This window comes from Phacochoerus africanus, chromosome 7, assembly GCF_016906955.1.
Source record: "Phacochoerus africanus isolate WHEZ1 chromosome 7, ROS_Pafr_v1, whole genome shotgun sequence".
Taxonomy (NCBI): Eukaryota; Metazoa; Chordata; class Mammalia; order Artiodactyla; family Suidae; genus Phacochoerus; species Phacochoerus africanus.
In genome coordinates this window covers 97,446,591-97,469,333 of record NC_062550.1, presented here as the reverse complement: position 1 = coordinate 97,469,333, position 22,743 = coordinate 97,446,591, and positions in this window count along the sequence as shown.

The window sequence follows — 22,743 nt, the reverse complement described above, 5'->3', positions numbered from 1 at the left end:
AGGAAACTGGCCCATGGAATTACACACTTTGTAAGATGCCAAGACACCTACACTTCTTAAGAGTCAATACTTTTAACCCAGTGTTTTTCCCTAGAGAATCTTAACATTAAAGGTGTTTCCTCTCTGTTATTAGAACAAAATAATGCATAAAGACCTCTCTTTCCTAAATTCAGCAGGGCCCTTGACCTGTCAGGCTACAAAGAGAGAAGTTTGGTTGCTGTCACTTTGAGACAGTCAGCCAAATGCTTTTACCAAAAAAGAGAGGAAACTGTGGGTAGATGAAAGTTCTGCCTATAAAGTGGATGTTAACCACGGTGCATTGTGGTTCTATTACCGTGTGCCCAACGGATAAAGAATTCAGGTGTGAAGTGGTATGGCAAGAGTTTCAAATTAAATAAGCTGTGCTTTGGAGTTTTCCTTTAGTGGCCGCAGAAACATGCCCATGACTCCAGGGAACGTGATGACTAAGTCGAAAATGAAGCCTTCATGCCTCATGTTAAATGTATCAGAGGAGAAGTTATTAAACATTTCTCAGCAATTAATTACCTGAGATATGCCCTTTTTTCACAGCTTTGATTTCAGGTATGTGGGAGAGTTGAAAATGTTTAATTGCCCCTAATTTGTTTCTGTAGTTTAATCACATGTCTAAGCATTGTGCTGAAGTCTGCAGTCCGAGTGAAGAATTTGTACGGGGCTTCGTTTTGACACCCCCAGAAGAAGGGAATTTTTTTTTTAATTTTGTGCAGTAATCATACCTGGCTTTTGATGTACTTTCTTGGAAACTAAGGAAATTAAGAACACTTGCCAAGTACATAATAGGTTAAGTACAATTTGGAAAGAAAATCCTTCTTACTATTCCCACAGTCTTTCCTTAATTAGATGTAGTCATTTTCATCATGTCCACTGATCTGCTGGCCCAAATTCTCAGTGAAATTCCTTCCCAGTTAGAAGCTAAAAGAGAGTAAGTATCCCTCTGTATCCGGACCATTTCAGTGTTTTCTGTTGGCCACTCTGTTATCTTCAGTCACCCAGAATCTGTTGACTCCTCCAATTTTGCTGACTTCCTATTTTCTCGATTTCTTTTGTCACCACTACATTTGAGCATTTTCACCTCCTGACTCAGGACGGTCTTATTTTCAGACCTTTTCTCCTTTTCTTCGTAGTACTTAATAATACTTAGAAGCACATTATTTACTTATTTAATGTTAGCCATTTGTCCATCTCCTCTCACTAGAAATGCCAGGAAAGAAGGGAGCTTGTTGGTCTTGTTGGCTGTTAAATAAATCCTCAGCCTCTATTCTGGGGTCTTGAGCAGAGTTTGTGTTCAGTAAATAGATGATGAATGGATAGATGGAGGTACAAAAGCCTGACATTTTCCAGGCTCTGTTCTGGACTGCTTCATGTCCCTGATTAAGTCCAAGAGAGGATGCTTCCTGGAACTTAGACCACATGGCATATTTTAAGTAGTTGCCAAAATCTTTGTACATATAGAACAAGGGGAAAAAATATAAAAGAGTTAAAGAATATAAAAACCTCCCAAGAAAGCTCAACATGAAATAAATATGAGAATAACATCTAAGTGATAGTTGACCAGAAAAGGGGAAACAATATGGTAACTGATGAGACTGACTTAGGCCCATAAGAGCTACTACTGGTGCCTCGAGGCCGTGGATGGAATAGAATAGAAAATAAAGGTCATTGTTTTCCAGATCAAACTAAATCAATATCTTCCCCTTAAGGGTACATCCAAGTGCACGGAACAAGCATAAATAAGAACAAAGCAGCAATGTAAGCATTCTAGGCCAACAGCTTTAACTGGATGTAAGCAAATGTCCAGAGATGATGAGGGCGCTTGTAGCCAGGATAGGATTTCACTTACTCTTCATAAGAAAACTATCCAGGAGACGATGACCAATTTTATAGGAAACAAAAACTCAGGTAGGTTTATTAAACCATTTCAGGTCACACAGTGATGAATGTATGATCCAAACCCACATACATGCTCTTTCTCCTGTATCAGGAAAGGCACATAGTTATCATTTTACCTTCAGTTCTGATTGATTGGTAGCCATGGTCTCAAGCCCAAGGCTGAGAAGCACTGTAAGACTACAGCAGGACCCAGGGGGCCCAGTAGGGCAGTCCTCCATTTCCACTAGGAGCAGGGCAGGGAGGGGCTGCACCCATGCAGTTTGCTATCTGCACATGTTAATTTTTTGAAATGTTTGGTAATTTGAGGAGAAAGATACTCTATGAAACATTTCTAACAGGCTGAGAATAGGCAGTAAACCTGATGAGCCATTTCTTTGTTTTGTTTTCATTTCTTCTTCTTCTATCTTCTTCTTCTTCATCTTCTTCTTCTTCCGGAAATCCCAGGGTCAGGGATGGAACCGGTGCCACAGCAGTGGCAATGCCAGATCCTTAACCCACGGTGCCACTAGACAACTCCCATTTCTTCTATTTAAACAGACAAGTTTATACATTGAGGGGACCTCTACCTGGGTATAGAATGAAGCACTTATTTCAGATACTTTTTTTATTAATTGCAAAGGAGTATGTACTTGTAACACGTAAAAAGGTACAAAGATCTATACACAGTTTAAATAATCTCCCTCCACTACACCAAATCCCTCCCACCCTCAGCGAAACAAACTTTCCTCCACATTCCTCTGTGTTTCCCATATACACCCATAAATGGAGTTTATCATTTAATTGCATCACTCTATAATTTTTCTATTTCCTTGATATTTTTTACCTAATACTATAAACTTGGCCACAGTATGAATATACCATAGTTTATTCTACCCTTCCCCATTGTTTCCAGTGCCTTGCCCTTTCATATAAAGATATAGTAAATATCCTTGTATATGCATCTTTATGCTCTACTGTCATTTTTATGGGACAGATTATCAAATGTGCAATTAATTACTGGGTCAAAAGATATATTTATTTTCAATTTAAGACACATCTTCATATTATTTTCCAAACGTCTGTAGCAGTTTATGCTCCTCTCTGCAATGTATGAAAGTGACATTTCCCTTTATCCTCATCAGCATTTAGATGTTACAACTTTTTTTTTAAGTTTTGCAATTTGAAGCTCAAAAAGTGATACTTGAAAGACCTAGATATAAGACCAGACACTATAAAACTCTTAGAGGAAAACATAGGCCAAACACTCTCTGACATAAATGACAGCAGCATCTTCTCAGATCCACCTCTTAGAGGAATGACAATTAAAAACAAAAATAAACAATAGGACTTAATTAAACTTAAAAGTTTCTACACAGCAAAAGAAACCCTAAACAAAGTGAAAAGACAATCCACAGAATGGGACAAATATTTGCAAATGAATCGACTGACAAGGGATTAACCTCCAAAATTTATAAACACCTCCTACCACTCAATACCAAAAAACAAACAACTTCATCAAAAAATGGGCAGAAGATCTAAACAGACAATTCTCCAAATAAGACATATAGATGGCCAAAAATCACATGAAAAGATGTTCAACATCACTCATTATTAGAGAAATGCAAATCAAAATCACTATGAGGTACCACCTTACACCAGCCAGAATGGCCATCATCAGAAAGTCTACAAACAATAAGTGCTGAGAGGGTGTGGAGAAAAGGGAACCCTATGACACTGTTGATGGGAGTGTAAATTGGTGCAACCACTGTGGGAAACAGTATGGAGATTCCTCAGAAAACTAAAAATAAAACTCCCATTTGATCCAACAATCCCATTCCTGGGCGTCTATCCAGAGAAAAACATGTACTCCAATGTTCATTGCAGCACTATATACAATAGCCAAGACATGGAAACAACCTAAATATCCATCGACAGAGGAGTGGATCAAGAACATGTGGTACATATACACAATGGAATATTACTTAGCCATTAAAATGAATGAAATACCAGAATTTTTAGCAGCATGGATGGACCTAGAAATTATCATGCTGAGTGAAGTCAGCCATACAGTGAGACACCAACATCATATGCTTTCACTGACATGTGGAATCTGAAAAAAGGACACAATGAACTTCTTTGCAGAACAGACACTGACTCACAGACTTTGAAAAACTTATGTTTTCCAAAGGAGATAGTTTGAGGGTTGGGGGATGTGCTGGGGTTGTGGGATGGAAATCCTATAAAATTGAAAACAAAAAACAAAAAACAAAAAGTGATACTTGATTGTTGCTTTATTTTGCCTTTGCCTGACCATGTGTGAATTTGAACAACCTTTCATAGTTATTGATTAGTTGGGTTTCTTCTGTAAGTTGATGTTCTACCAGTATTTAAAAATAAATATGTGGTGTAGGTTTTTTTACCAATTTGTAGACACTCTTTATATATTTAAGAAGAGTCACTCTCACTCTGTCAAATATACCACAAAAATGTTTTTATCTGTCAGTCATTTAATTTTTGACTTGGTTTGCAATGTCTTTTGCCATAAAAATACATTTTACTTAAATAGTTAAAAATCTCTCTTTTTATGGCTCCAGTTTTCAAGCCTTGGTCAGTAAGGTTTTTCTTCCCTAAAACTATTTTCCTAATTTTTTAAATGTATCTAAAACTGTATTTTTAACATATAAATTCCAATTCATCTCTAATTTTTTTAGTTAATCTTTTTTAGATGAGGTAACCAAAGGGATCACTATTTGTTTAGTAATCTAGAAGGAGACTACGCATAAATAGATCCCTAGAAAACAATGTAGACAGAGGTGCCAGGCACAAGGGAAGCTTGTAGAGGGAAGGCATTGAACCTAGCCAGCATCTGGGAGTGTGCTCAAGATGAGCCTTCAGGGATATCATAAGCAGATTAAAATCATATCAGAGTCCTCTCTATTCTCTCTCTTTTGTTCTTGACTCAACCTGCCATTGGTATTTCCAACAGCACTCTCTTGCTCAGTCTTTACTGTCACTAGTTCCACTCATAGTGGAGGAATTTTAGTCTTGATGCCTGAAGTGTCAGACAGGTGATGTCCATGAGTGAATGCAGCGAGCAAGAGCATGCCCTGCTGAAATTAGTCAGCTTCCCATCAACACCTTATAACTCTTGCCATGGGGGAACACATTCACTGTGTCTCCAAAATATTTAAATTTAAAAAAAAAATTTAAATATTGACTTTCATGTAGACCTCTGATTTTTAAGTATGAGCAATGAGTTTTATTTGAACACATAAATATGCACACAGACACACACACAGCCAACATGTGAGCCAAACAAAAACTATCGCTAGGCTTTATTCTTCCTGTGAGCTACCACTCTGCAACCTCAGGGCTACTCCAAGCTCTCTTGACTTGAATGTGGTCTGCAGAGCTTGCCAGATTTGTCATCTCACACTCTTAATCAAAAGCTGTCTGTTGTACTACCCTGTTTAATGAGTTAAACCTGAAACTCCTAGCCTGACGTTCACTATTGTCAGTGCTTTTGGCCTCCACCTACCTTGTGAACCTTATCTTCCACAGGGGTGTGAAGGTTAGTCCCTTTAAGCACCGAACAGAATATCTTACTCATGACGTGCCCAATAAACATTTTTACAATGGCTGGTTGAATGGCTTTTTGAGGAATAATGTGTTGACAGGTTTAGCTATGAAAGTTAGAATAAAGATTGGCACAATAGATAGGATTTAAATAGGGCAAAGCCTGGAGTAAAGATGAAAGAGCTTGGACATTATTCTGCAGGCAGGTTGTGTAGTAGAAAGCACCTAAGACTAACAATCGGGAAGACTGGGTTTAAATCCAGCTCTTCCATTTTTAAATTATGTGGTTCTGGATAAGTGACTTACTATTAATCAGTTTAAATTTCTTCGTTTATAAAGCAAGGAGGGGTTTTAGCTTTTATTTTAATTAGGTGAAGAGGATTGTGAGGGAGGGAAATGCTCTGAGAGTAGTCTCTTAGAAGGACTGATTTCATGGTGAAAGGGGGTGTGAAACAAAAAGGGTCTTGATGGAGTATAAAGTCATTTTGGAGACCACCGCCTTGGCCAAACTCTGAGGTGGTAAAGTTGAGGAGCACAAAGCAGCATTAAGAATAAAACAGAAAAAAAACAGGATGCAAGCAATTCTATGAATAAATAATTTATAGGACTTTGTATCCAATTGGAGAGAGAAGGAGAGGGGAAACTCAGAAAGCAGTATGGTTTTGAGTTTAGGATATGGGAAATACCTTGAAGACAAGGACTTGTAGGTGGTTAATAAAGACTGTGTTAGGACATGTATTAATAACCATACAGAGTTACATGGAAGAAGGAATAAATGTCAAGTAAGCAGAAAAACGTTTAAACGTCTTGCATCATTCCAGTCTACTTGGGGAGAGCATTTCCAAGCAAATGACTTCAATGGTCAGAGGCTTCAACATGGCTTCCCTTCCCTTCTATTACAGAATTATCGTCCAGACCTTAGACTGGAGATCTGAAAGCCACAGCACTCTTGTCAACACAACATTCCTGTAAACATGTCCCCTCTGTAAAGATGTCTATTAAATACATTTAGGATTTTTCAGATCAAAGATGCTTCAAGAAAAAGAGCTTGAATTGCAGCATTTATCTCTTTTCAAGATAGCTTCCCTCCTCAGCACTGCTACTGATGCCTTCCCTAAAAGCACCACCTGCTTCCAGTCAGTTGGATTTGAGTAGTGAAGTTATTAAATTACAAGGAGAATGCAAATTATGGGAGAAGACCTGGAAACATGATGTCATTTCATAGCTTATAAAATCTTTTTGTCTAGAACTACATTGTTCAAGAAGGGTCACTAGTTGGAGTTCCCATCGTGGCACAGTGGAGATGAATCCTACTGGGAACCATAAGGTTGCAGGTTCGATCCCTGGCCTCGCTCAGTGGGTTAAGGATTCAGCATTGCCGTGAGCTGTGGTATAGGTTGCAGATGCAGCTCGGATCTGGCGTTGCTGTGGCTGTGGCTGTGGCTGTGCCTGGCAGCTGCAGATTCGACTGGAACCCTAGCCTGGGAACTTTCATATGCCACAGACACAGCCCTAAAAAGACCAAAAAAAAAAAAGTCATAGTCTTACACTGTTGTTGAGCTACTGATAAAATGTGTTTTAAAATGAATTTCACCTATTTCTTTTTTCTGTTTCTTTTTACTTATCTTAATATGGCCATGAGAAAAATGTAAAATAGCATATGTTTATATTTGTGGTTGACGTTTGCTATCTATTAGATGGTGCTGTTCTAGAAGTAAGGTCTGCTCAATACTGAGAACTAAAATTTTCATGGTGTGAGAGAAGCCATGGACCAAAACTGTCATATTGTGTCAGCTGAATACCCCTGCCTTCTATTTTCTTATTCAATTAACTCCCGCAGCCTGAGGTCTAAGGACATAAGAAAATGGGTAATGCTAGCATACACACACTGACATATACAGGAAGAAAGAATTATCTCCATTCAGGAGAAAGACTTGGTGATGCTGAGTTTAAGGTGGTACATCCAGAGAGAATGTACAGAAAAGGATGGAGGCATGGAATTGAAGCTCAAAAGTGAAAGGGAGGCATGAGATGTCATGTAAAGTGAAGTAACGGTGGAAGGACTCATGATTTAAATGTCCATATCTCCCAATACTCATGTTTGGTCATAAATAAACTCATTTCCAATTGCTGAGACTCAATTTTTTTGGTGGTCAATAAGAATCATAATTTCTACCCCTCAGTAAATATTACCGAGCCCCTAACAGGTTCCAGACACTGCTCAGGTGACGAAGACACAATCATGACCAAGGCTCATCCCTAACCTCCAGGTGCTTTGATCTAGTCAGGGACGCACTGGGGAAATGGGCACTAAGGAGCTGGCATCAAAATCGTCACATTTGGGTAAATATGGAGGAGCGGCAAATTCAGCCTTGGGGGGGTCACATCCCTTCACCTTGAAATTTCGTATTCTGATTTGTGTATTCAGAGCAGCTATCCCTCTTCTGGAAACCTTCATAGATGCTGCTCCACATCCCAGCTCTTACCCTGGTACTTACCTCTGCTGGCATTTGCCAGCTATAGAGTAATTATCTTTTTTTTCTCCATGTCTTCATTCAACCATGAAATCCTTGACAGAAAGATTTGTGTTTTCTATCTCTGGATGCTTAGAAAACTTCAAGAACCAAATAAGTATTTTTTCTTTCTTTCCCGATTCTTCCATTAGAGGTGAGAATTAAAGTCCTAGAAGAAAACAGGGCTGAAAGACAAAATGTAGAGAGCTCAGGACTGTTCTTTGGGAAAACCCCCATTTTAATCCCTATTTTAGGAGAAGAAAATTCTATGTCATGCAACTACAGAGAATTTCTCAAAAAGAAGAAGGCAAGTAACACTACCAAGCACTGTAGAGATATCCTAAGAATGAGATTGCAGAAAGATTGTTGGATTTGGTAGTTGTATTTCATTTGTTATCTGAATGCATATCAAAATACTATAGAATGACTTTTCCAGTGACGACTTCAGCTTTAGTAATGATACATCTTTGTTTTTCTACCTGTGAGCATTACAAAGACGTTAGGAAAGGATAAGATTCTGTCAACAGAATTCTTTTGAAGTCTGACAGATGCCTTTGGTGAATAAACCGTGAGCAGTAAACTCCCAGCAACAAGGGAAGTCAGGCGATTCCCTCATGAGCATGAGCCATGCATGGCCTGACTCTAAGCCTTGGTAGGAAAACAGCTTCAGTTTCTTCTTTCAGTTGTTTCTAGCAGGTGGTTGAAGTAAAGCTTCGAGCACATGAGAACCTTGATGAGTCATGTGTCCTCTCTTCTTTCTCAGAGACTATTCTACCCAAGGGTCTTCCCCACCGCCACCACATGCCCCATCCCACCCCCGCCCCCTTTCCCCCAGTGCTATGGTGGGAAAGGAGCCTGAACACATCAGGTCTGATTCTGAGTCCTGGCTTTGCTACTGTCTAACCAAGAGCAAGTCGTTTCTAAGGGTCTCCCTTTTCACATCTGTAGAACATACCTTTCGGCTGTATTCTGAGCTCCTTGAGAGTAAGCACGAAGTTTCGTTTCTTTGTATCCTCACTTCTTAGTACAGTGTTTTATATAAAGTAGATGCTTCATAAGAGGCATTTTAAAATGAGTTTAGACTCCTACTTTTGGTGTTCAGTATCTGAAGTTCTAGTATTCACCTAAAAGTTTAAAATGCTTTTTGACCTCAAAAACCAGATATATTTGTTTAACACTATATCATCAACAAATTAGGACCCGGGGCCAAACCCAGGCCTCTTCTGGTTTATATGTAGTTTTGCTAGCATGTAGTCATGCCCACTCTTTTGCATACAGTCAGTAACTGCCTTCAAGCTACAAAGCAGTGTTGAATAACTGTGGTGGAGACTGTCCGTCCTGCAAAATCTTGAATATGCCCTACCTGTCTCTTTATGGAAAGGGCTTGCTGACCCCTGATATAGACTGTGGGTGACTTTGAATACTAAGAAAACACATTGAGTAAGATTCAGGTGCTGCCTTGAAGGTAGTTCTGAGCCCACGGGCAGTCTTCCTTTCAGAGAATACGGAGTTTACCTTTTAATAGGATAAGCTTAGTGGTTAGCGAACATAACGTGACTTGAGATCCACCTTATTTAGAAGATCTGCAACCTCAAGGAAGCTGCTAGAACAGAACACTGAGAAGTGAAAATCAACTATCAATCTTGAGGGCACTTCAATAATATCTGAAATTTAATGATGCCTGAAAAGTAGGCCAAACTGCACACATGGCAAATGCTATTTTTGCCTCGCAATCTCCTCTTCACATTCAAGAGCAAACGATAGCCTCAGCAACTCTAGAAGCACAGTGGATATTCAAATGGTATATTTCATAACTGGCTCTCTTTATGACTAGGGGGTTCTCAAGGGATCATCGTACTATTCCCAGCATGCAGCACATTTCTTGGAATGACATGTAATAGATGCTCAATAAGTGCTTCTGAACCAAATTGAATTGAACGTAGAGGTTGAGGTTGGACAAAGATATTTACCTTGGCCTGAGTTGTTGTATTGACACCGAAGGAATCGAAGTCTTTGTTTCCACACGTAGGGAATACATACTAATTTTCCCAGATTTTTTTCACTCCTTCCCGCACTTTCCAAACTGATTGTTTTTTAAAGGTAATAAAAGCGTATGTGTTTCAAATATTTACCGAGCACCTTCTCTGCGCAAGGCAATCCGTAGCAGCCATACTTCCTTCTGGTCACATGATATAATTATTTTTTCTTCTGTCTCCCCTTGAGATCATTAAGATCTCCCTCTGTGCTGAGGACGGGCAAGCCTGCCGTTGTTGACGTGGCCAGATGAGTGTGTCTAGGCTGAGGAGTAAGAGGCATCAGGGTCTTCATCACGTGGTCTTCACCAGAGGAATCAGGGTAAAACAGCAGTTGCCTTCAGTTGGCTGAGTGAAACATGCACCAGTTATTGACGGGCTAACCAGTTCCGATGAAAGCTTCTAATTATGGAATCATTAAGGCACACACTTTAGGAACATGGAAAAACCACGAGCCACGCAGTGTGCCCAGAAGCAGTCTTCCAGTTATGTATGTGGCTGTGCTTAAACGCAGTGCTACTTTCTGAGGGCCTGCCATTTGTAACAGCCCTGAGATGAATCACGGTGAATTTATGAATGTGATTCTGCGTCACCCATTACACAAGCTCTCCCCTAGGGAAGTGAACCATCCTGAGAGCCACTTCTCATGAGCAGAAATTGTTACTGTCCCTTGCCACCAGCGGGGGTGTGTGTGGGGGGGGTGGGATGCATGCCTAGGGGGCAGGCGGGGAGCATGGATAATTTGGTTGTTCAGAAATAGTGAGAAGGGTGAGAGATAGGCATCTGTTTTCAGCCCTTGTGGCCCAGGGAACCGTACTCCCAGTGCTCAAAGCCAGGATCCCTCTTAGGCAATAAATAATTCAAGAAGCCCCACAGCAAGTGTCTGGCAAGGAGGTCTGCTTCCTGAAAGCTGCCTCCTGGACTAATCTTGGAAAAGCCATGGATCACCCTGTAGCTCAGACAGGATTCCTGCTTTCCACCTCAGCACTGGGCCGAGGCTCTCAGCCAGGGTACATCAGGAGGAAACCAACACAATCCTGTCATTGTTTGTGTTATTTATAGCTTATTGTTTAAAAAAATTGGAAATGACTCCTTCTGTCAAACTTAAGATCTCACACATGAATCTGGCAGGCACTTGTACTGCAGCAGATTTCAAAAACAAATTTGATCTATTATACATTATGTGAAGGAAACGACAAACTGCAACAACCCCTCCTTTCTGATAGTATGCTTTCCTCTGTGTTCCTCCAGCATCTCCTCCTAACATTCACCCAGAGTAATTTTGGATGAGAGGCCAGCTGGCTTTCGGTTTCTGAATACCTCCCAATTTTTCTGTGCAAAACCTTAGGAAGCAGAAGCTCAGATATCTCCTGTTTGCTTAATCTCTGATTTTATTCTGGTCCCTGTACTACGAAGACATTCATGGAAAAGATTAATAAAATGTGATCCATATGTAATATACAAAATACCATGTGTGATCTATAAAATGTCATCAGGTGCTACTTTATGATTATAGAGTAAGACACCCACACTCTCAGACCTCAGCCCGCAGCCCCTCAAGAGTCCTATCATTTAGTGTATCTTCAGTCAGTAAAGGACACTGGTAAAAGTGATGGGAAAGATGGATAGAGTGGGTGAAGTCAGTACTGACACGTGTATTTTAGTGTAAAATGTGTTTTCTGCAGACTTTAAAACTATCCAAGGTCACTGACAAATAGTGAATACCAAGGGGCTCTTTCATTATTTACTATAGAATGGAAATGAGATCAGATTCCTTTGGGCCTTGCAATTGATTGTCCCCCCCGAAACGTTTCTATAAATCTTCCAAGTGGACAGCAGCTGTTCTTATCCTGTGTGCTGACTCTTCCAGACACTACCTGCAAAAGAACAAGCAGAAAATATCCTCCTATACTTTCTATTTACTGGTTCTGCCAAATGCTTATTTGCCTCTAGGGGGCATTTCTGAAGACTGCAAAGGCAAGTGTTTCAGCTCCTATGGTTGTCAAACCAGATGGACCAGGAATAAGAACAAAAGAGAAATAGTAAGAGAAAGGGAAGGTAAGGCACTTTGATCAAGTCGGCTTTGATTGCTGTGAGCAGGAAAAAAAAGTCCAGCTGGTTTCTGAATTGAATTGGGAAATGAAAAAGGTTGACTTTTTAAAAATGATTTAAAATTTTTTATCTAGCTAATTTTCCCGGATAGACAGTCTCTGGCCTTTAACATAGAACAAATGCCATAAAAAATAAAGTAAGTATCATTTGAAAGACAACACTAAGGGTTGGTGCTATAACGACTACATTAATTCACTGATGAGTGGGAAAGACTTAACCTTACCTGAGAGAGACATCTCCCATTTTCTCTTTCGGCTGAGCCCACCCTGTGCAGAAGTTCCCAGGCCAGGGATTGAACCCATGCCACGACAGTGACAACACAGGATCCTTAACTGCTAGGCCACACAGGGAGCTCCAGACACCTCCCATTTTTAAGGTCAGAATTTATTTGGAAAAGAAGAAAAGTGTTGCAATACTCAGAAATCTTTGCAGAGCAAATGACATTCTTTTGAATGAGTTCTTCAAAACCCTGGTATCAGGATTATGACTTAGTGTTACTCCAACGTTATTATCTTCAGGTTCGGTTGCCCAATATATCAATTAGCTCCATTGCATCCTCAGTCACTTTGAATGCCTTACTTTGTTCTTCTGTAATATACTTTATATTTCCATAGTGCCTTTTATCTCCCACAATAATGCAAACATCAATTAACTAAACCGTCCCACATCCCTCTGTGGGTAGAAGAGTCCTATTATCCTCATTTTGAAGCTGGAAAAAGACAGGTTTCCCGAGGTGAGGTGACATGCCCAGCCAGCCAGTGGGAGAGGCAGAAATGACCCCAGTGCACAAAGCCTGGTCATCTGCTTTAACCAGCAGACGTGATAACTTCTGACCTCTAATTTCCTCATAGCCCCTGAGACGTGGAGTAAGGACACCAATACTGAGGTCCATTTGAGAAGCCAGACAATTTTTTACAAGCCACATCCACTTTTGCTTCCAAAACAGAAAACTAAATTAATTTCCACTGAAAAACTTCCAGAGCCCCTTCCAAATATATGTCTTAACTCCTATGTCTTAATGGGCAACTTGGCACCCAGGAGTGGTTTGGTGAGGACAAAACTGATTTTACTCAAGCCTGTTAACAGATTGAAAAGAAGTGAATTTTTACAATGAAAGAGCCAATGAAATTGGATATAAGCTTTGTAATAATAATAAAAACTGCCATTCCTTCGACTCCTGGGCTTCTACTGTGAGCTGACGCCCATGTGCATTTTCTCGTTTATGGACGACGGCTTGATGGGGAAGGACTCTCCCTATTCCCACTCGAGAGATGAGAAAATTAAAGCACACCAAGAGGTTAAAGTAAGCCGTCCAAGGTCAGACAGCTAGTAAGCGAGGGGGTCCAGACTCTCATTCAGGCGTTCTGTCTCCAGAGTCCGTGCTCTTAACTATTTTCACTTAATTATCCTGTTGCCGGGATGGGATGCCGTGGACTTTTTCCTCCACATTCCAACTTTCACACTCTCTCACCATGCAGTGAGCAGCATGCCTGCATTTTACATTGCACAGGGAGCTTGGAGGAACCTGTGTAAGTGCGCCCTTTCTCTTCCATGAAAAACATACCCCCTTGCAGACAAGGGACTCATTTTTCTTCTCTCATATGGGAAAGTCGAGGGGACCTCACCCCCAGTCTCCCCAGAAAGCCTCACACAGTATTACACACACAGTAAGCACTTTTTTTTTTTTCAATTTGATCAGATTTGACGGGTTCTTTCTTATTTTCTCTTAATGCCCCTTGACAGTATGAAGGCTCCAATAAAATTCCCCATTGTGGTGAGCTGGCAGATAAGAGGATGGATGCCTAATCTTTCCAAGTTAGAATTTTTGTGCCTCCTGGGGCCGCTTGTGCTACTGCCTGAGTAGCTGTGGTGTGTACAAGAGCCAGTAATGTGGGCAAGGACATCCCAGTTGAGGAGGAGCAGCCAAGACCACCAGGACTCATAGCTGCCACCTTCACTTCTCTTTCTTTAGTCTCATGTTCAGTTCAGAATAATCGTTCTGTTGAGGGTTTGTACTGAGTTTGGCATAATGCTCAGTGCTTTACATGCATTAGCTCATTTACTTCTCCTCCAAGTCTTATAACCTGGGGCTATTATTCTCGTTTAAGTTTAAGGAAACTGAGCTGCAGAGGCAATAAATCACTTTCCAAACATGGCATCTCTGTGAGTGTTGATGCAGGCGTTTGACCCAGGCAGTCTGACTCCAGAGCCCAAAAGCAGAATCTATACATTATCACCTCCCCACCTTTGGATTCCTGGAAAACACCCTACTGTCTAAGACTAAGATGATCTTTATCATGCCTTACAGTAATGGGAGAAATTATAGACATTTTACAACTAGTAGCTAAAGCAAACACACCCCCAAAAAGACAGCTTTTAAAAAAGAACCAGGCTTCCTTTCGCAACACAAGTTCATTGGGCTGCTTTGTGTTTGCAGCTATAAAATGAAAGTGGTCATACGGAAATCCCCACAGTGCCAGGGAGGTACGGGAGAGGAATTAGGTCATCCTAGCCGGCATCTGAGAATGATCACAGGCAAGAAGAAGCTGATCTCTTATATTTTCAATATTCATTCCAAACTCTTTGTAAGTAGAACTCACTCCCTAAAAGACAAGAAAAAAATGGGAGTGGAATTGATTGACATCTATATGTCTAAGATTTTGGGTTTGGCTCATTAGCAGCTAAAGAGATGACCTTTAAGGCCCCAGGGGAGGTCTGAGTTTATCCTTAGTTATCTTTTCCTCCTGAATAGCAGTATAAACTCCTGGGGAGGAGAAGAAAGCTGCCCTGCAAGACAAAGGCACAGGAGTTGCTTCTTTTCTCTATCAGATGGAAGAAAAGGAACTCTAGGAATCCTTTATAGTTAACTATTAAAATTGGTTTCTCCTTTTTGCTTTTTTTAACTTCTTTAACCTCAATCTCTAAGAGCAATCAAGCAATAAAACTTCACCCTAGGTGAGCAGGAAACACCAAGGTGTCTCACCTTACTCTTTTCTAAAGCCAGCATCCAGAACAATGGCTTAAAAGAAAACTAGCTTGCATTCATTTGCCAAAAAAAGGCTCTCAGGACTAGGTTATGTTTTCAGCTTTGGTGTTGACCCCAAAATGTTAGGATTTCTTTAGGGTGTATGAAAGAGGGTTCAAAGTACAGTGAAGCGAGAGCTGTATGACCATCTTTATCCCGTGTCCAAGGACCCTCATACTGCTAGACCCTTGCACTTTAGGGTGGAACAACCGAACTAGGGCAACAAAGGAGATCAAGGGATAGGAGAAATAGATGTGGGCGAAGGTAGGACCAAAGGAAAGCAGAAATGTAAAGAGGGTTCTAGAGGAAGAAAAAAGGAATCACAGAAATCATTTCAGAAATGTAACACGTATGGAAAATGCAGGAGGGTGAGAAAAGGAAAGTGAAGTAAGACACCTTAGGTAAGAGTTCACTTGTTTCAACCATTTATTCAACCACTTAGCCAAAAAAGGCCACTGTCCAGGAAATAGGCTAAATATTAGGGAAGTTCAAAGACGAGTGGGACATAGCCTTAACTCTAAAGAATTCACAGTTTGAGTAGGAAGATAAATGTAAATAAATAATGCAGTGAACACATTAATATTTTTCTTAGTTGCACCTTATTTCTTTTTGTCCTTCAAATGCGGCAACCCTGATGCCATGAAAGGGCTTTTGCACTTATTGGTCCTCTGTTTGAAGTGCTTTCCATATGTTTCTCTGCATGGCTAGCTACTTCCTACAGTACATCTCTAACTCACCTCGTTGAAGCAGCACACCCAGTCCCTCTCTCCACTCACCCAAAAGTCCGTTTTCAACATCTGAAATTATCTTAATTTTTTTGTTTTCCCACAGGGTATAAATCCATCATCCTGTACCAGGAGGACATAAGCTCCTTGAGGAAGGCAACTCAATGGTAAGTCATTAATGAACTCATAAATATTTTTGGATTGTTTGACTAACAGATTGACATATTATAAGAAGGTTATAAAAGAGATAAGCATAGGATTACATGGTGCCAGAAAATGAAAACACTCCATTACAAGCACATTATGGAAAGCTCTTCGTGATTTCGTCGACCTTGTTGAATGTGGGAGGTTGAGTATGTGTGCAGTGAGTGGGCAAGGGCAGCAGAGCATTCCAGCCCAAGAGGCCTGTAATGGGTCCTAAGAGGGTCCTACTCCTTCTGGTGTATTCCACTTAGTGTGTCTGGGGCACAGATGGTGCTCAAAGAACGTGACAGCCACTGCAGAGTACAGTTGTCCCGACCTGTCCATAGGGAATTAGTTCCAGAACCTGGTGAATACCACGATGCACAGATGGTCAAGTCTTCTGTAGAAATCGCCTTGTACAGTCAGCCCTCTGTATCTGTGGGTTCTGCAGAAATGCTCTTTGTGGTTTGTTAACTCCATGGATGCAGATTAACTGGATTTAACTGGAGTTGAAAGCACAAGCTTTGAGGCTAGACTGTGTTAGGACAGGCAGACCTCATTTTATTGTGCTTTACAGATATTGCCTTTTTTTATTATTATTATTACAAATTGAAGATTTGTGGCAACCCTGTGTTGGGCATGTCTACTAGCACCATTTTCCCAACTGCATTCGTTTTTAAGGCAAGTCTATTGTTTCTGGAGATGACATGCTATTGTATACATAATAGCCTACAGGAGGGTATAAAGACAACTTTCACATCCACTGGGAAACCAAAAGAGTGTGTGCCTCATTTTATTGTGATACTGACTTTATTGTGGTGGTCTGGAACTGAACCTGCAGTATCTCCAGTGGATGCCTGTGAATCCTGGTTCATCTGCTAGTAATTGACATGAGACAAGTTACCAATCTTCTCTGTACTTCAGTTCTCTTTTCTGTAAAGAGAGAATTTATTTTGATTTATGCCATGTCTACCTAAGGGGATCTTTGAGAGGATTAAGTCAGTTAATATATCTAAAATATTTAGGAGAGTAAATACGCAAAAATGTTATTGGCAGAGGTGATGGAGAAAAGTAATTATATCTATGTGGTAACCTTATTTTATTCTAAACACTTTATGCAGATTAACTCATTTAATCTATATACTTATAAGGAATATACTCTTATCACCACCTTAAGGATAAAGAAACTTGAGAGGAAGAGAGGTTCAGTAATTTGTCCAAAGTCACACAGAAGCTTACGGTATGGCTGGGAACTTAATCTAAAAAGTCAGGTTTTTGAATCTTGCCTTTTACCACTATACTATGCCACCTGTTTGGACATGTCATTCATAGGGATCCTTTGCAAAAAAATGAGATAAAGTATATAAGTGGCTCATCGTAGGGCCTGGCGTATATCAAGCACTCAATATGATGTGTATTTTTTTAAATGTCTACGGGACAATAAAGCTATAACTAAGTCAATATTTAGAAAATATAGTTATCTGGGATTGACTGAAAGACTCAACAAAACCTAGACAAGACAATTAGGGAGCATCTCAGCAATAACTGCCTGGATGAATTCTTACAGAACAGGCAGCTGAAAGGCAGAATAGCCATAATCACTTGCTTGACCTTGATTTCTGATGGGAGTACCAAAGCCTTCTTGTGCATCAATCTTTGCCCAGCTGTACTTCTTCACTAATTAATTTTAAAAAGAACTAAGTCAATTAATTATAAAGTAATGGGTTGTCACTTCCAGCTGCCAAATTATCTACATCACAAGCTGTAGCTTAACTTATTCTATCTCTTTCTTGGAAACATACTCTTTGCCCATTTTATTGTAATTTATGTACATAAGTTTTGTGAATAACAAGTTATACATTATTCTGTAATAAATTGTGAAACTAGTCCTTTTGTGGACATTCACAATAAAATAAAATAAAATACCAGAATGACAAAGAGAAAGTAGCTTTAATGTAATGAATTAAAGTTAATAAATAGTCAAGCAGGCAAATTAGACAAGAATTCCATAATCGAATTTAATAAATGTCTTTGAAATGCTAACTGCTTTAAAATGTGTAAAGCTTGCCAAAAAAAAAAAAAAAAAAAACCCTGGTGTCAAGAGACCCTGGATATTGAGGAGGCCGGAATAAAGGCAGAATTAAAAGTAATTCCATTTATTACAGGTAAAGAGTTGGGCAGCCTTAACACAGATGTGAAGAGTTGTATTTTCTTATACAAAGAAACTATCAATTCCCTTTGTCCCATTCTTCCTTTCTTTCCTTCTATCTTAGAAGAAAAGGTGTCCCTCTTATCCAAGGCTGAAACCTTCATCAAAGCGCTAAATCTCATTCCCTCCCACTTCCCCCTGAGATTCTGCTGCCTAAACAACTCCCTGTTATCCTTTGCATTATCAATCACTGCCGCTCTTGGCCCCTTTTCAGGAAACAGCTTCCCAAGGCCAAGCACTGCACCACCACTGTAAACTATGTCCCCCGCCTTACTTCACTCCAAGGGGAGTCGTAGCTCTTGTGCTTACTTCTATATCTGCTTAAAGCCTTTCTGGGAAGCTAAGCTGCTATGCTCTTCGTGGATTTAGCACTTTGCTCATGATCCACATAAAGCCCTTAACATAACATGTACACAACAAGAGCTAGCTTTTGTGGTTGCTGTCACTGTCGTGTTGAGCGATGGCATATAATACTGCTTCAGAGAGAAGGCTCCAAAATCAGACATTGCAGTTCAAATACTGGTTCCACCTCCTTGTAACTGTGTGACTTAAGGCAGACTGCTTAGTTTTTGAAACTTTGACTTCTTAAGTATAAAATGTAGATAGTATAACCACCTCTTAAAGTTTATAATAGAAGCAGATTAAATGAGATGAAGCCTATAATGGCTTAGCAGTAGGTCCAGGACATAATAAGTACTCAAATAGCCCTTTGTAAAATACCCAGTATAACTGTCAGTACATATTTCTTATTCGTGTCTCTTTCTCCTGATAAGTACTATGAATTTCCTTTGGGGAATAACTTCCTTCCATGCTCAGTCCAGGTAGTTGGTCTCCACCCCTGATTCAAAAGATGAAACATGTGACTCAGGTCTGGTGAATCCCAGCACTGAATTCCCTTCCAAGGAATGTAACCCAGGCCTGATTAACCAACTGAATTCACTTTCTGGTCAGACGTCTTAGACTCAAACAATTAGACCATTTAGTCTTCTCTCTGATCACGTGACCAGCTCTGACCAATCAGAGCTCTGAGTCCTCTTCCTAGGTCTTGTGACCCAGCTTCACCAATCCACATGATCCCACTCCTTTGGTCTCTCTGTTCAGTTTACAGAAGAGACTTGGTGAAGATGTTTTCATCAGAAGGAACTCCCAGATTTTTGTAGACATTATTAATAAGAAGTATTGTCTCTTTCCCACCCAAGAGGATATACGGAGAGCTTCTGAAACCATCTTGCCATCATATCACTCTGGGAAGGAAGTCAACCAGTAGAGGGAGGGGAGCTAATCCAACAGATCTGACATTGTTTGAGCCCCTAAACCCAGCCAGGATTGATGCCAGCCCTGCCCATGTGCCCACTCATTTGTCAAAACAGTTTTTTCTCATGTAAGCTCCTCTGCGCTTTTCTGTTGCTTGCAACTGTAACCATTGTAAATGCTTATCATGTTTTAGTACAGCCAGTTTTTGAAGGTAAGGACCCCTTTTGCATATTATTCTGGAGGCTTAGAGGAATTCAGCTGATGTTCACTAAATAGCTATCGCACAGAAGTGAAAATACTTCGATCCCAGTAATAGGGGCGTACGTTCTGCACCCAGGCTTCATTATCTAACTCCTCCTTTAGGCAAGGCATGGATTGCATGACTATGCAGATCGTTGTAAAAGTCACAAGAAAAAATACTTCTTCACAAATCCATAATTTCCCTGGGGCCTAGGAAATTGTTTGCATTTTAAATGCCATCTCTTCCAGCTGCTATTGAAGGAAACAAATACTCAGTGTAGCAAAGTACTTAATTGAGCAGGCTAGATGAATATGTCAAGATAGAGTCTTCCCTTGGTATCCATGGGGAATTGGTTCCAAGACCCTGCCTGCCCTCAATACCACTGGATACCAAAACCCACAGATGCGCAAGTCTCTTACATAGAGTTGCGTAGTATTTTCATATTACCTATCCACATCCTACCACATATCTGAAATCATCTATAGATATTTATAATATCTAATACAATGTAAAGGCTATGTGAATAGTTGCTAGCATGCAGCAAATTCAAGTTTTGCTTTGGGGAACTTTCTGGAATTTTTTTCTGAATATTTTCAGAACGTGAAGACAAGGGGGCCCAACTGTAATACCGCCCTGACAATGGAGAATTGCACACTCTAATTTTTCAATTATTTATTATGTGACTTTTAAAATGATCTTTCAGAACTGATTCTTTTCTCCAAAAGCAACATTTTTCCCAAGTTTATAATGGAAACCCATAGAGCGAAAGGAACTTCTAAAAATTCACTTTTCAACCAAATTTTCAAATTTCATAGTTCTGGAAACTATCTAGCTTAACTGTGCCTAAAAATAATCTAGCAAGTCTATAACTTCACAAAAATTATTTCTAGTCCCTCTGCTGGACATAATGGTGAGGAAACGTGCAGGCGGGCACATAGAGAAGTAAAAAGAACACAGGACTCAAAGAGATGTATTTAGTTGAGAAGCAGGGCAGCAAGGGAGAGGAGAAAAAATGAACTATTAAACAATTTATGTAAATTGTCTATATGAATTGAAGGCACTTGAACTGAATGTAAAAAATAAGTTACCCTGCTTCAGATGGCAGCCGAAATCCTATGCACGACGTCAAAAGCCCGCAGGCATAGATCCTTCCTTCTGCTGCTCTGCAGCACTGGAACACAACAAAGAAAGCTGGACCGGTCAGAAAATCGTGATAACCAGCCTAACTGCCGGGGGAGGACCCTTCCCATGTCTGGCACCCTTTCCAGGCCTCAGAAGGTCCCTTTGTGAAAAGGCTGCAGTCACACAGTAAGCAGGTCCTCACGGGTGAGCAAGGTTGTGGTCGCTTCAGAGCAGTACCTGCAGCTTTTAGTCCTTGCTACTCAGGGCCCCTCCTTCTTCTTGTAAAAGCTGGCACCATTTTAATTACTATTTTTTAAATTTTGCCTTCCATTAGCTCCACTGTCCTAGGATGTAAAGGAAAAAAAATCTCTCATTTCAGGATTCAGTAAGCCGCTGTTGTTACGTATGTGTTGCAATAGATGCCTGTGATGTGCTGGTTTGTGGCACAGGTATAAGAAACTGTAATATCCTAGCCAGACTTGTCTGTATTTGTTTCACTCTGAGGTAACACTTGGGAGTGTAGACATCCAGCTTAATAAAAATCATTATAAGTTTTAAAAAAGGAAAATGTCTGTTTCTCTTCTTAGAAGGATGTTCATTCATTCAGCAAATATTGACTCTCTACTCCCAGTTGCCATTTCATGGAGAAAACTTGACAGTGAGAAAATCCACTTGTTCTGGAATAAGCAAAAAAGTCTAGAGGCTGGCTCCTTTGAATGTATTTTTTTTTAATTTATAATCTATATGCATACATACCATCTCTCTCCTTTTTACTTTCCAGATTTTAGCAAGGAGATAGGGGAAGGCAAATCTGAAATGCATAGCCACGCAGTGTTGTATCCACTGCACGCCGTGCAGAAAGTCAAACATGAGCGAAAAGGATGGCTTATAGGAGGTGTGAAGTCAGACATCCCTTCCCCATCACTCCACAGGTTTTGTTTAAATGAGTACCTTCCCTCCCACCACAGCCAACCTCCCCGTTCCCCCTTTTTGAAGGGCAGGAGAATTCTGAGGCTAAATATAATACCCTCACAGTTTCCTTGGTCCCTGTCTCACCATAACAAAGCACTGGAACAGTGGATGTTTTACAAATTTATTAAAGCAAAAGTACATTTTTAGGGAGGGAGATAGCACTCTCGTGTGTGCCGGTTAAAACAAGAGGGCCTGACTCACTCTGCAATGGTCTTTATACCCCACAATGCCAGTGGAGATCCAGTGTGATCTTCTGATTGGTCTTGGGCAGGATACCTTATTTGCATGGGGAATGGGTTATGTGGTGGCCTGGTGAGGAACGGGTGACATTCCTTCTCTAGCAGGCAGAGAGCAGCCCAGGCTAGTCAAGGTGGGGAAAGGGGCATTGCAGTGAGACATGGTCAGAGGCTTTGGGGTTTAATCTCCTTGAAGGGGGCTTGAAGCCTATAACAAAAGTATTGTAAAAAATCATTTACTGTTGTACCCCTGCTCAATCACTCCACGTCAAGAAAGGGTTGAGAAGTAGTTTCTCTGGATAACTTTTAATGGATAAATCTCATATATTTTTTAAAAAAAGAAAAAGAGCCCCTTTCTAATTATTAAATATATAAAAACTGTCTTCATATTAAATGTTGAGCCCTAAATGTCAGCTTTCTCAAATACTACAAGTTGGGTTCGCTTATTAAGAGAGAAAAAAAAAAAAGCATTAGGGGGCTGCCTGGGTAAGACTGAACAACACCCAAGGCAAAACATTCTCTCCAGACATCAAGCGGTCATCCCCACAAAAGCTGCTGAAATGAGGACTCAACCAGAAAGCTAGAATGGTCTCCACCGGTGAGAAACTGGCACCAACTACAAGCTGAACAAAAG